The sequence below is a fragment of the Clytia hemisphaerica genome, unplaced genomic scaffold (genome assembly GCF_902728285.1).
Source record: "Clytia hemisphaerica strain Z4C2 unplaced genomic scaffold, Clytia hemisphaerica genome assembly, whole genome shotgun sequence".
Lineage (NCBI taxonomy): Eukaryota > Metazoa > Cnidaria > Hydrozoa > Leptothecata > Clytiidae > Clytia > Clytia hemisphaerica.
The window spans coordinates 218158-229532 of NW_027104476.1; positions in this window are offsets into that span (position 1 = coordinate 218158).

Consider the following 11375-nt stretch of genomic DNA (forward strand, 5'->3'; position numbering starts at 1 on the left):
AGCTTTGCTTAACATTCTCCCTCAAGTTGCCGTTAGAGTTTGCATAGTTTTTTTTAATTTTTTTTCGAGATTCATAAAATGTTTAAACAATACGATCTTTACATTTTCAATTCAAATTAACAAAATATAGAGCGATGCTTTATAGAAATTTTGAAAATTAAGGAGATTGTGTCAACTTCTGCATAGTTCTTTTCTAAAGTTTGTAAGTTAATAAGATTATTCTAGAAATAAGTTTTTATCTTTTCTTGAATATCTTTTTTTTAAAGATTACAAAACTTTTTATAGGTCAGCAATGCGTTTCAATTACAATTCTTTGGCGACGTGGACAATTGTTTGTCAACCACATGCTCTCCAAGAAGATGCAGTTTCGTGTGGGGTGTTTTGCCTTAAGGTAATTCGTGGGACTCACTTTTCATTTGTTTTATTTATTTATTTTTTGTAGTTCAATTATTAAATCAAATCAAGCCAGTTTAAAACCAGCAATCCAAGCCCTTACCTAAAAATTGGGGTTTCTTATAAAAAATTGCTTTAAATACTTTCTTAGAGCAAATCTTTTAACTTCTTTCAAATCTTCAGTTCGTTGAATCGTTCCTGCAAGGTAAAGATTTACCGCTTGAGTTTGGAAAGACTGAAGTTTCCGCATTTCGAAAACAAATTGGTGCACAACTTCTCCAAATCGGAGGTATGTGTGATGTCCACATCATTAATTTTCAAATTCTCGTCTGAATAACGGTTGTTCTTTTTCATATAAAGGAATATTTGTGTTAAAAACATCTCATTTTTGTGTGTCATTCAAAACCCAAAACAGAACTTTGTACTATTTACACTTCTTTTTTGGTTGTCCCACTGTCAACCCTGGCCCACACCAAATATCAAAATCAATATAAAATATTATGATTTTAAAAAATGTAAAGAAAATTTGATAAAATATGAACATTGGGGCAGGCTGTAATCAGAAATGGATTGACTGGGTTGAAATTTTATACACTTAATTTTTTGGTTAATTCCTTCAGGTGTTATTTTCATTTTGCAATTAATTTCATTTTTGGGGTCTAGCGACGAGTTTTTCTACCTAAAAAACAAAATTAGAATATTTTTTAGCCAATTCGACTTACAGAAGTTGATTAAAATTAGTCTATCAATTTTACAATTCGGCCTACGAATGTTTTAAATTATACTGAAGTTGAACCCAGTACGGTTAGCACGTTCGTTAATGTCAATACTTGTCCGCCCTTCTACGCATCCTATCCTTCTAAATCTTCCTCAATAATTGACCGACTTGATATTTTCAGGCAACGGTGCATGGTTCAATAAAAACTGCAGAATATGTGGAAGGTTCGACCCGCCCAAAAATCTCTTCTCGACAGGCGTACCAAAAAGAACCGAATGGGTATGTTTTGTATGTATTTATGAACTACATGTTTTTTTATAAGCATAACGTTTATAAGCATATGCATGCTCAGTTTTTGTTACCTAAACAATGGCTCTATTGTTTGAGAACAATAGAATGCTAAGCATAATGCGAGCCTGATGTAGGGGCAGACATATGCTTATAAAAAACACATGTAGTAAACTATTCCAATACGGGAAATGAAGCCTCTTCGTTTTGTTTAGAGTCGGGCTAATTGATCAATATTGCCCGAATATAATTACTTCTTTAGGTTTAGGTTTAGGTTTTTAGAGGGTGGAGTTAGGACTTTTTATTTCAATTTTTGTATTTATGATTTGCTTTGTGTTTAGTGATTTTAAATCGTCTTGTTTGCTCCGAAAGGTTCACATGAATTCTTAATTAAGGGTGGTGTAAGGGTTGGGGTATCAACCTCGTGGGAAAGTATGCCCGGTAAGTTTGATAAATAACATACGAAATCTTTTTACCATTAGGTTGGATGCGAATTCTGTGAACCTAAACGATGGTTTCATTCAAAATGTCTGTCAACAAAAGAAAAGGCGACAGATACACCGCTGGTCAAGGTGATTACATCGACAAGAGTTTATTAGAATTATTCTGTCTTTGTATGCAATAAAGTTGTCTCCATATAGATATCCCCTACCCTCGCCACCAGGGCCATCACTGCAAGGGTTGAACTGAGAGAAATCTTAAACGTCGAATCCATATCGCCGTTGACAAATCAAAAGGTCCGATCTCAAAATTATTGCCTGGGAAAACTGAGAATTTTTCTCTGTTTGCCTGAGCATAAATTTTGAGATTGACCCTGTTTCATGTAGATGGGACCCTCCCCACTAAAATGGACCAATCTCAAATTTATGCTTTGTACTCTGGTAAGATTGATTGACGATATAATTAGGAAAAATGCCTCTTCTCTTCTAGGAAATATCTTCAGCTGAACCTCGACCCGAACCTGAGGCTCAACCTAGGCTTTATCTCAAAAGACGAAGAAATGGACGGATCTGGAAATGTCGTGGCTGTCCGGTCTCTATCCGCACTCTACCTTTGCTGTCACCTTATGATTTGATTTTTGTCAGAAAGGAAACGCGGCTAAAACGTCACAAGAAAATGGCTACTGCTACTGATCGTGATTACGTCGAGAACGACGTTCATTACCATGTTGACGAAAAGTGCACGCGGGAACGTCTTGTTTTCGAAAATATTGACATCACCCCAGCTGAACGAGACTTTTTAGAACGAAAAGGATTTAAATTGATTAAACGAGTGTAAACTAATGAAATCTTAGACACTATAAATCATGTATATTTCCATAAAATGTTCATCGTCAAATAACCTTTTTAACCTTTCGAAGGTTTTGTTAAATTCTCTTTCCCTTTATTTTAGATCAGACTGGTATAGTTTTTATTTTGTTTGATATCAAACTGTTGTCTGCGAATTATTTTCTGAAGTTAAGAATCACTTTTGACGTGGTCTAAAATAAAAAGTATAAAATTTCAAGAATTGACATGAAAAACAGATTTGATTAAACCATTTAACCGAGTCTTTTAATGAGTCTTAAGATTTTATTAATCGCCACTTTGATAGAAAAAGTGCTTATCATTAATTAGAAATTGTTAAAAAAGAAAAATAAGAAATGTTAAGCAACTGTTGAAAATTTTTACCTGTAAATTTTTAAGTAACTTTTTGAATTGAAATAACCATAACCTTCAAACTAATTGACCAAATTTAAAAAGTTGCTACTCAACCTTAGCAACCTAAACTTAAGCTGAGTCAATTTGATAGGTCCCTAGAAGCTGTCAAACGTCTAAAAAAAATTGAACCACCCGATATTGAAGGTATATTTTACTAAAAATTTGTTTTTCATTAAAAGTTTATTTTTTGTAATTTTAGACATTTTTTTTACTTCAGCAAAAACATTTATCTTTTTATGTAGCCATTAAAACCTGGTAAGATGGACGTTTATTTATCTAAAACGTTCGAAAGCCTTTTTCATTATCAGATATGTCCCTTTCAAGGGTCGTCTTTGAAATTTGAAATTACCTCCATTTTTATGAAAATTATATAAAACATAATTTCAATTATAAAAAACACTAGCCGGACTAGAATGTCACCCAGTTTATTTTCTTGTTCATATTTTTGCAAAGTATAGAGAAGCAAGAAAAAAATTTAATTTCTTTATTTTTTCTTTATCTTTTATTAAAAAAGACAGATTTCTAAATAGATTTTTGAGAGCTAGTAAATTTAACTAGGTATTATTCATGGAAAACAAAACATTTTGCTTCAAAACCAATATTATCTTCAGTTCTTACTAATTATCCTTATTAATGGTAATGGTAATAAATTTATTTATATATCATTTTCTTAGTTACGCCCTAGGGAATTAATTTTCTAGGTAAAAAACAAAATTCTAAAAAATTGCATTTCGCCGTTTTGCCCCTACTCTCGGGTTCCTAATAGCCGCCCCCCCGCTAATTAATTTTTCGAAATTTTTCCACCCAGGACATTCTTATTCCAACCCCCCCCCGCTTATTAATTTTTGGGAAAATGTTTTTGAAAGTTCCCTTTATTGTCTCAATTCTGCTGTATTAGCCTCCTTTTCAAACATTTCCCACCCAGGACACTTTTATTCCAACCCCCCCCCTGCTTATTAAATTTTGAGATTTTTTCCAACCCCCCCCCCCCCCGCTATTAGGTACCCGAGAGTATTCGGAAAAATTTCTTTCATTTCCCCAGGGATTTTTGAAAATTATTTCCCTTTTTTTAAGGTATTCCGATTTTTCGTTACTCAAATAAAGCATTTCGAGAAGCATTCTTTCCTGGAAAAAAAATTAAGTAATTTAGAGTTTTAAGGTCGCCTTTTCGTTTTGTTGTGATTTCGGACACTCATCACTAATCAGGTTATTATTATAGGAGTATATTTCGCAGGTCTATTGACCTCTATGAAACAATTTAATTCAAATTTACAGTTCATCAATAACGGTCTTTTTACATATTTTCTTAAAGTAGAGCTTAGCCCGAGGGCTACCTCTCACTTTCCATACACAGCATTCATCCTTCTCATTCTTCGTTTTCTCTTTAGCTTTTTCATGCCATTCTTTATTGGTTTCACGTTCTTTCTTGGAGAAGTCATCTGTTACACTGAAATTATCTTCGTTTAGTTTATGGACTGAGGCCATAATTCTTTTCTTGTCTTCTTCATTGGCCAACGTTACTTTCAATGGCCGCCATCTTTTCGTCTTGAACATATCATCCTTTCGAGCACCGATTCGTTCTGCAGTGACAACATTTATCTTTAATCCCATACGATTTCCTACAACTTCCTCCACGTAATCTTTGTCACCGGCCCGCTGTTCCTCTTTGTTATCATCTTTATTTTCACCTAAATGATGGACAATGATGTTACATCTAGTTAAGTTCTTCCAGCGATCTTCTTCTCTTTCTTCTTTTTCATTTTTGATAAATTTCTTGATGATAACCTCCTGTTTCTTCACCTCTTCCTTTGTGATATCTGCATATGTTGCCCGTTTTGGTTCTTTAGCGACGTCTTCTTTGTTCTTCTATAAGTTCCTCTATTTTCTTCTCTAGATTATGCAATCTAGTGTTGAAAACAGATTCAAATATTTGATGACCTCCATCTTGACATTCTGCTTCCGTTATTGTTTGCGTTATTTGGTTACTTCTGACTCTTTGCTTACTTGTTTTGATTTTTTCCAAAAGTATTGGCGTGACTGTAACACATTTTTTACATTCGAAGCGTCGGCTTTTGTATTGCATACAAAGCTGAATTTGGTATGCGGGAAGCTCCGAACAAGCATAATGAACGAATCTCTGGCATTTCCTACATTGTATTTCAGTGGGTTTTTCATCGATTGTTGCCATTCTTTTTCATTCATTCGCAAGAGCGTGGCCGTACATATTGTATTTGACGTCAAAAAAAGATTGAAGAAGGAGGACCGATTTTACTTTCAAAAAGTATTTAAATATCTTTTCAGATTTTGCAGGAACAAATCTGCGGTATATTCTCAAAATTTAACTTGGTTGAGAAAGCCGATCTTTGTCTACTTTAATGGGACAAGTAATCGGAGGAAGTAACTTGATATGAAGTGCAATTCACGAAAATTCGCAAAATATTGGAATTTTATCCTAAACTAAACGAATATTCTCGCGAAAATTTCTTCCCTTAAGGTAGTCAAATTTTAAATTTCAAATGATATCTTTATATAAAATGCTATGTGGCACGAATCAAATGCTACGTAAAATCAAGGCGATAAAAGGTTGGGTTGGTTTAAAAGAAAATTTAAAGAGAGTCTACTTTGATCGTGTTTTAAATACCTTAAGTGGATTAATTTTTGCGTGGATTTAATTTGGCGAAATAGACACTGAAATGGGTGAGTGGAACCTCTAATTAGCGGGCACCATCGGAGGCCATCCCAGGGTGTCGAAAATACAAAATTGGGGTCTAAAGTACTGATCTGCAGACACTAGGCCATAGAAGAACTGGAATCAGAGCTCGAGTTAGTGACTGGCAAGAGGTTAAATCGAGGTGGTGGGTGCGGACTTGAAGTACCAGTGATTTATGATTTCTTTGGCCCACCTAAATTTGTTGAATGGGTCAAGGGAAAACTGGAAATTTGTAGAAATAATTTGAATAAGAAGACTAACAAGTGCTTGAAATAAAAATATCTAAAATTTTCTTTTCAATTTTGGACGTCTGTGACCCGTTGGATATTCAATGTCCGCTAATTGGAGAGCTAAAATAGGGGTTTTGGCCATTTCGTGCGATAAAATCTGTCCGCTAATCCGAGGGTCCGCTTAATTGAGTGTCCACCTTTTAGAAACTTTTTTATGAGGATTTGACTAGGAAACGGCTGGGGAAATAAAATAGTCCGCTAATCAGAGGTGTCCGCCCGGTTGTCCGCCTTTTAGAGTGTCCGTTAATTAGAGGTTTTACTATAAGTACTTGAATCGTCATTATATGATATTCTTTTTGTTAAAGCAACGAACAAGATTCGGCAAAGATTCGTTGCTTGATATTGTCTGTGTAAGGTAACGAACAAGATTCGGCAAAGATTCACGAACTAAAATTGTCTGTGTAAGGAATTGGACAAGATTCGGCAAAGATTAAATGCCTAAATTTGTCTGGGTAAAGCAACGAACAAGATTCGGAAAAGATTAAATGCCTAAAAGATTCCTTGCTTTAAGTTGTCTGTATGAGGTAACGAACAAGATTCGGCAAAGATTCGTTGCTTAAAGTTGTCTGTGTAAGGTAACGAACAAGATTCGGCAAAGATTCTTTGCTTAAAGTTGTCTGTGTAAGGTAACGAACAAGATTCGGCAAAGATTCGTTGCTCAAAATTGTCTATGTAAGGTAACGAACAAGATTCGGCAAAGATTCGTTGCTCAAAGTTGTCTCTGTAAGGTAACGAACAAGATTCGGCAAAGATTCGTTGCTCAAAGTTGTCTGTGTAAGGTAACAAACAAGATTCGGCAAAGATTCTTTGCTTAAACTTGTCTGTGTAAGGAATTGGACAACATCAGGCAAAGATTCGTTGCTTAAAATAATCTGTGTAAGGTAACGAACAAGATTCGGCAAAGATTCTTTGCTTAAAGTTGTCTGTGTAAGGTAACGAACAAGATTCGGCAAAGATTCGTTGCTCAAAGTTGTCTGTGTAAGGTAACGAACAAGATTCAGCAAAGATTCGTTGCTCAAAGTTGTCTATGTAAGGTAACGAACAAGATTCGGCAAAGACTCGTTGCTCAAAATTGTCTATGTAAGGTAACGAACAAGATTCGGCAAAGATTCGTTGCTCAAAGTTGTCTGTGTAAGGTAACAAACAAGATTCGGCAAAGATTCTTTGCTTAAACTTGTCTGTGTAAGGAATTGGACAACATTAGGCAAAGATTCGTTGCTTAAAATAATCTGTGTAAGGTAACGAACAAGATTCGGCAAAGATTCGTTGCTTAAAGTTGTCTGTGTAAGGTAACGAACAAGATTCGGCAAAGATTCTTTGCTTAAAGTTGTCTGTGTAAGGTAACGAACAAGATTCGGCAAAGATTCTTTGCTTAAAGTTGTCTGTGTAAGGTAACGAACAAGATTCGGCAAAGATTCTTTGCTTAAAGTTGTCTGTGTAAGGTAACGAACAAGATTCGGCAAAGATTCTTTGCTTAAAGTTGTCTGTGTAAGGTAACGAACAAGATTCGGCAAAGATTCGTTGCTCAAAATTGTCTATGTAAGGTAACGAACAAGATTCGGCAAAGATTCTTTGCTTAAAGTTGTCTGTGTAAGGTAACGAACAAGATTCGGCAAAGATTCGTTGCTCAAAATTGTCTATGTAAGGTAACGAACAAGATTCGGCAAAGATTCGTTGCTCAAAGTTGTCTCTGTAAGGTAACGAACAAGATTCGGCAAAGATTCGTTGCTCAAAGTTGTCTGTGTAAGGTAACAAACAAGATTCGGCAAAGATTATTTGCTTAAAATAATCTATGTAAGGTAACGAACAAGATTCGGCAAAGACTCGTTGCTCAAAATTGTCTATGTAAGGTAACGAACAAGATTCGGCAAAGATTCGTTGCTCAAAGTTGTCTGTGTAAGGTAACGAACAAGATTCGGCAAAGATTCGTTGCTCAAAGTTGTCTGTGTAAGGTAACAAACAAGATTCGACAAAGATTCTTTGCTTAAAGTTGTCTGTGTAAGGAATTGGACAAGATTAGGCAAAGATTCGTTGCTTAAAATAATCTGTGTAAGGTAACGAACAAGATCCGGCAAAGATTCGTTGCTTAAAGTTGTCTGTGTAAGGTAACGAACAAGATTCTGCAAAGATTCGTTGCTTAAAGTTGTCTGTGTAAGGTAACGAACAAGATTCTGCAATTCGTTGCTTAATGTTGTCTGTGTAAGGTAACGGACAAGATTCGGCAAAGATTCGTTGCTTAAAGTTGTCTGTGTAAGGTAACGAACAAGATTCTGCAAAAATTCCTTTCTTAAAGTTGTCTAGGAAAGTTAAAAGACAAGATTCGGCAAGGTTTGATTACCTAATCTTGGTCTAATAAAGTAAAAGACAACAATCAGCAAGATTCCGATTGCCGAATCTTGGTCTGGAAAGTTAAAAGTCAACAATCGGCAAGGTTTAATTGCCTAATCTTGGACTAATAAAGTAAAAGACAACAATCAGCAAGATTCCGATTGCCGAATTTTGGTCTGGAAAGTTAAAAGTCAACAATCGGCAAGGTTTCGATTGCCTAATCTTGGTCTAAGAAAGTAAAAGACAACAATCAGCAAGATTCCGACTGCCGAATCTTGGTGTGGAAAGTTAAAAGTTAACAATCGGCAAGGTTTCGATTGCCTAATCTTGGTCTAATAAAGTAAAAGACAACAATCAGCAAAATTCAATTGCCGAATCTTGGTCTGGAGAGGTAAAATACAACATTCGGCAAGGTTTAATTGCCTAATCTTGGACTAATAAAGTAAAAGACAACAATCAGCAAGATTCCGATTGCCGAATTTTGGTCTGGAAAGTTAAAAGTCAACAATCGGCAAGGTTTCGATTGCCTAATCTTGGTCTAATAAAGTAAAAGACAACAATCAGCAAGATTCCGACTGCCGAATCTTGGTCTGGAAAGTTAAAAGTCAACAATCGGCAAGGTTTCGATTGCCGAATCTTGGTCTAATAAAGTAAAAGACAACAATCAGCAAGATTCCGATTGCCGAATTTTGGTCTGGAAAGTTAAAAGTCAACAATCGGCAAGGTTTCGATTGCCTAATCTTGGTCTAATAAAGTAAAAGACAACAATCAGCAAGATTCCGATTGCCGAATCTTGGTGTGGAAAGTTCGGAAAGTTAAAAGTCAACAATCGGCAAGGTTTCGATTGCCTAATCTTGGTCTAATAAAGTAAAAGACAACAATCAGCAAGATTCCGACTGCCGAATCTTAGTGTGGAAAGTTAAAAGTTAACAATCGGCAAGGTTTCGATTGCCGAATCTTGGTCTAATAAAGTAAAAGACAACAATCAGCAAGATTCCGATTGCCGAATTTTGGTCTGGAAAAGTTAAAAGTCAACAATCGGCAAGGTTTCGATTGCCTAATCTTGGTCTAATAAAGTAAAAGACAACAATCAGCAAGATTCCGACTGCCGAATCTTGGTGTGGAAAGTTAAAAGTCAACAATCGGCAAGGTTTCGATTGCCTAATCTTGGTCTAATAAAGTAATAGACAACAATCAGCAAGATTCCGATTGCCGAATCTTGGTCTGGAAAGTTAAAAGTTAACAATCGGCAAGGTTTCGATTGCCGAATCTTGGTCTAATAAAGTAAAAGACAACAATCAGCAAAATTCCGATTGCCGAATCTTGGTGTGGAAAGTTAAAATTCAACAATCGGCAAGGTTTTGTTTGCCTAATCTTGGTCTAATAAAGTAAAAGGGCGTAAAAGACAACAATCAGCAAGATTCAAATTGCCGACGAATCTTGGTCTGGAAAGTTAAAAGAGAACATTCGGCAAGGTTTAATTGCCTAATATTAGTCTGGAGAGGTAAAAAGGCAATTTTCGGCAAGGTTTCATTCGTTGCTTTAAAAAAATCGGGCCTAAAGTTATCTGTGTGAGATAACGGACAAGATTCGGCAAGATATTTGTTGCCTAATCTTGGCTATTATCAGTTGATGCCCGTTTGATAGATTTGAGCATGCGCAACTGTTTTAGATAGATTTGAGCATGCGCAACTGTTTTAGATAGATTTGGGCATGCGTAACTAGTGTTTTTTTTTTACAACAAGGACTAAATAGGCTTTGAAATCTTTTCTTCTTGAACACGTTCCTTATATTAAATTGGGTTTTTTCAGTTGTACATCGATTTTATCTGGAACATTTCTTCGATAATCTCGTTTACGATTTTTAAAAAACCCGACTCGTGCACCGCTTGCGATGCCTGAGACAACATTAGGCAGGAGCGCCCAAGATTAGGCAAGCAGACAACATTAGGCAAGCGGACAAGATTAGGCGGAACACTTAGACCCAGATTCAGCATGAAATAGTAATTCAACTATTCTATCTACCACGAATCTTTCATAATATATTTTTAATGGTGAAAAAAAAATTGTTTTTGTAAAATACGTCACTAGAATAAATAGCCTGGATATCCAAGCTCAAAATTTAAGAAAAAACAAAATTTACCTCAACATACAAAGTTCTTAAATTATAGAGCTTGGTCTCCCTAGAGAATGAAAGTGAAAACCCATGTTTCCTAGCCAACCCAGGGCAGCAAAACAGAAATTAATAAAAAGCAGTCTTACAAGATCTAAAACTATTTAAAACATCCAAAGATTACACCAAAGTCCATAAAAAAGTTTGCATGCATTATCATGACCAACCATGTTTTCTTGGAAAATGAACTTGCCTCTGTTTTCTTCTTTTTCATGTTTTCATGTAACAGAAAGCCCTATCTTCACTAGCAACTGGAGGACTATCCTATTTTTGCTTTAGAATTGCTCAACACCGTGTAGATTGGCCCTTACGGTTTTAGCGAAGTGAGCGCAAGCAAGCGGACTGCATTCTCTTAAGAGAATGCAAATCGCTCTAGGGAGACCAGGCTGTAAATCAGAACATAAAATATCTAAAACTAGACTGTGAAATAATTTACAGCCTGGATATCCAGGCTATAGAATAAATAGCTTTACTTTCTATTTTTTAGCTGATATAACACCCGTGCAGAAACCTGGCAAGAGCTGGAAAAAAACCAACGCCCCTGATCATGATTGGGATCAGAGTAAAACTAACGCGGTCACACCCATGATACATCTACTTTTGGAAACCAAAGAGGTACTTAACTTGAGACTCGTTCAATTTGCATTTCATATAATTTTTACTCTATTTCCTTTTCGAATTTTGTCTGGGAATCAATTAAATGCATTGTATGGGTGCCTTTAGACGATCTCAAGGAATTCATTGCAGAGAAGAAATCAAAACAAGAGAAATTGATC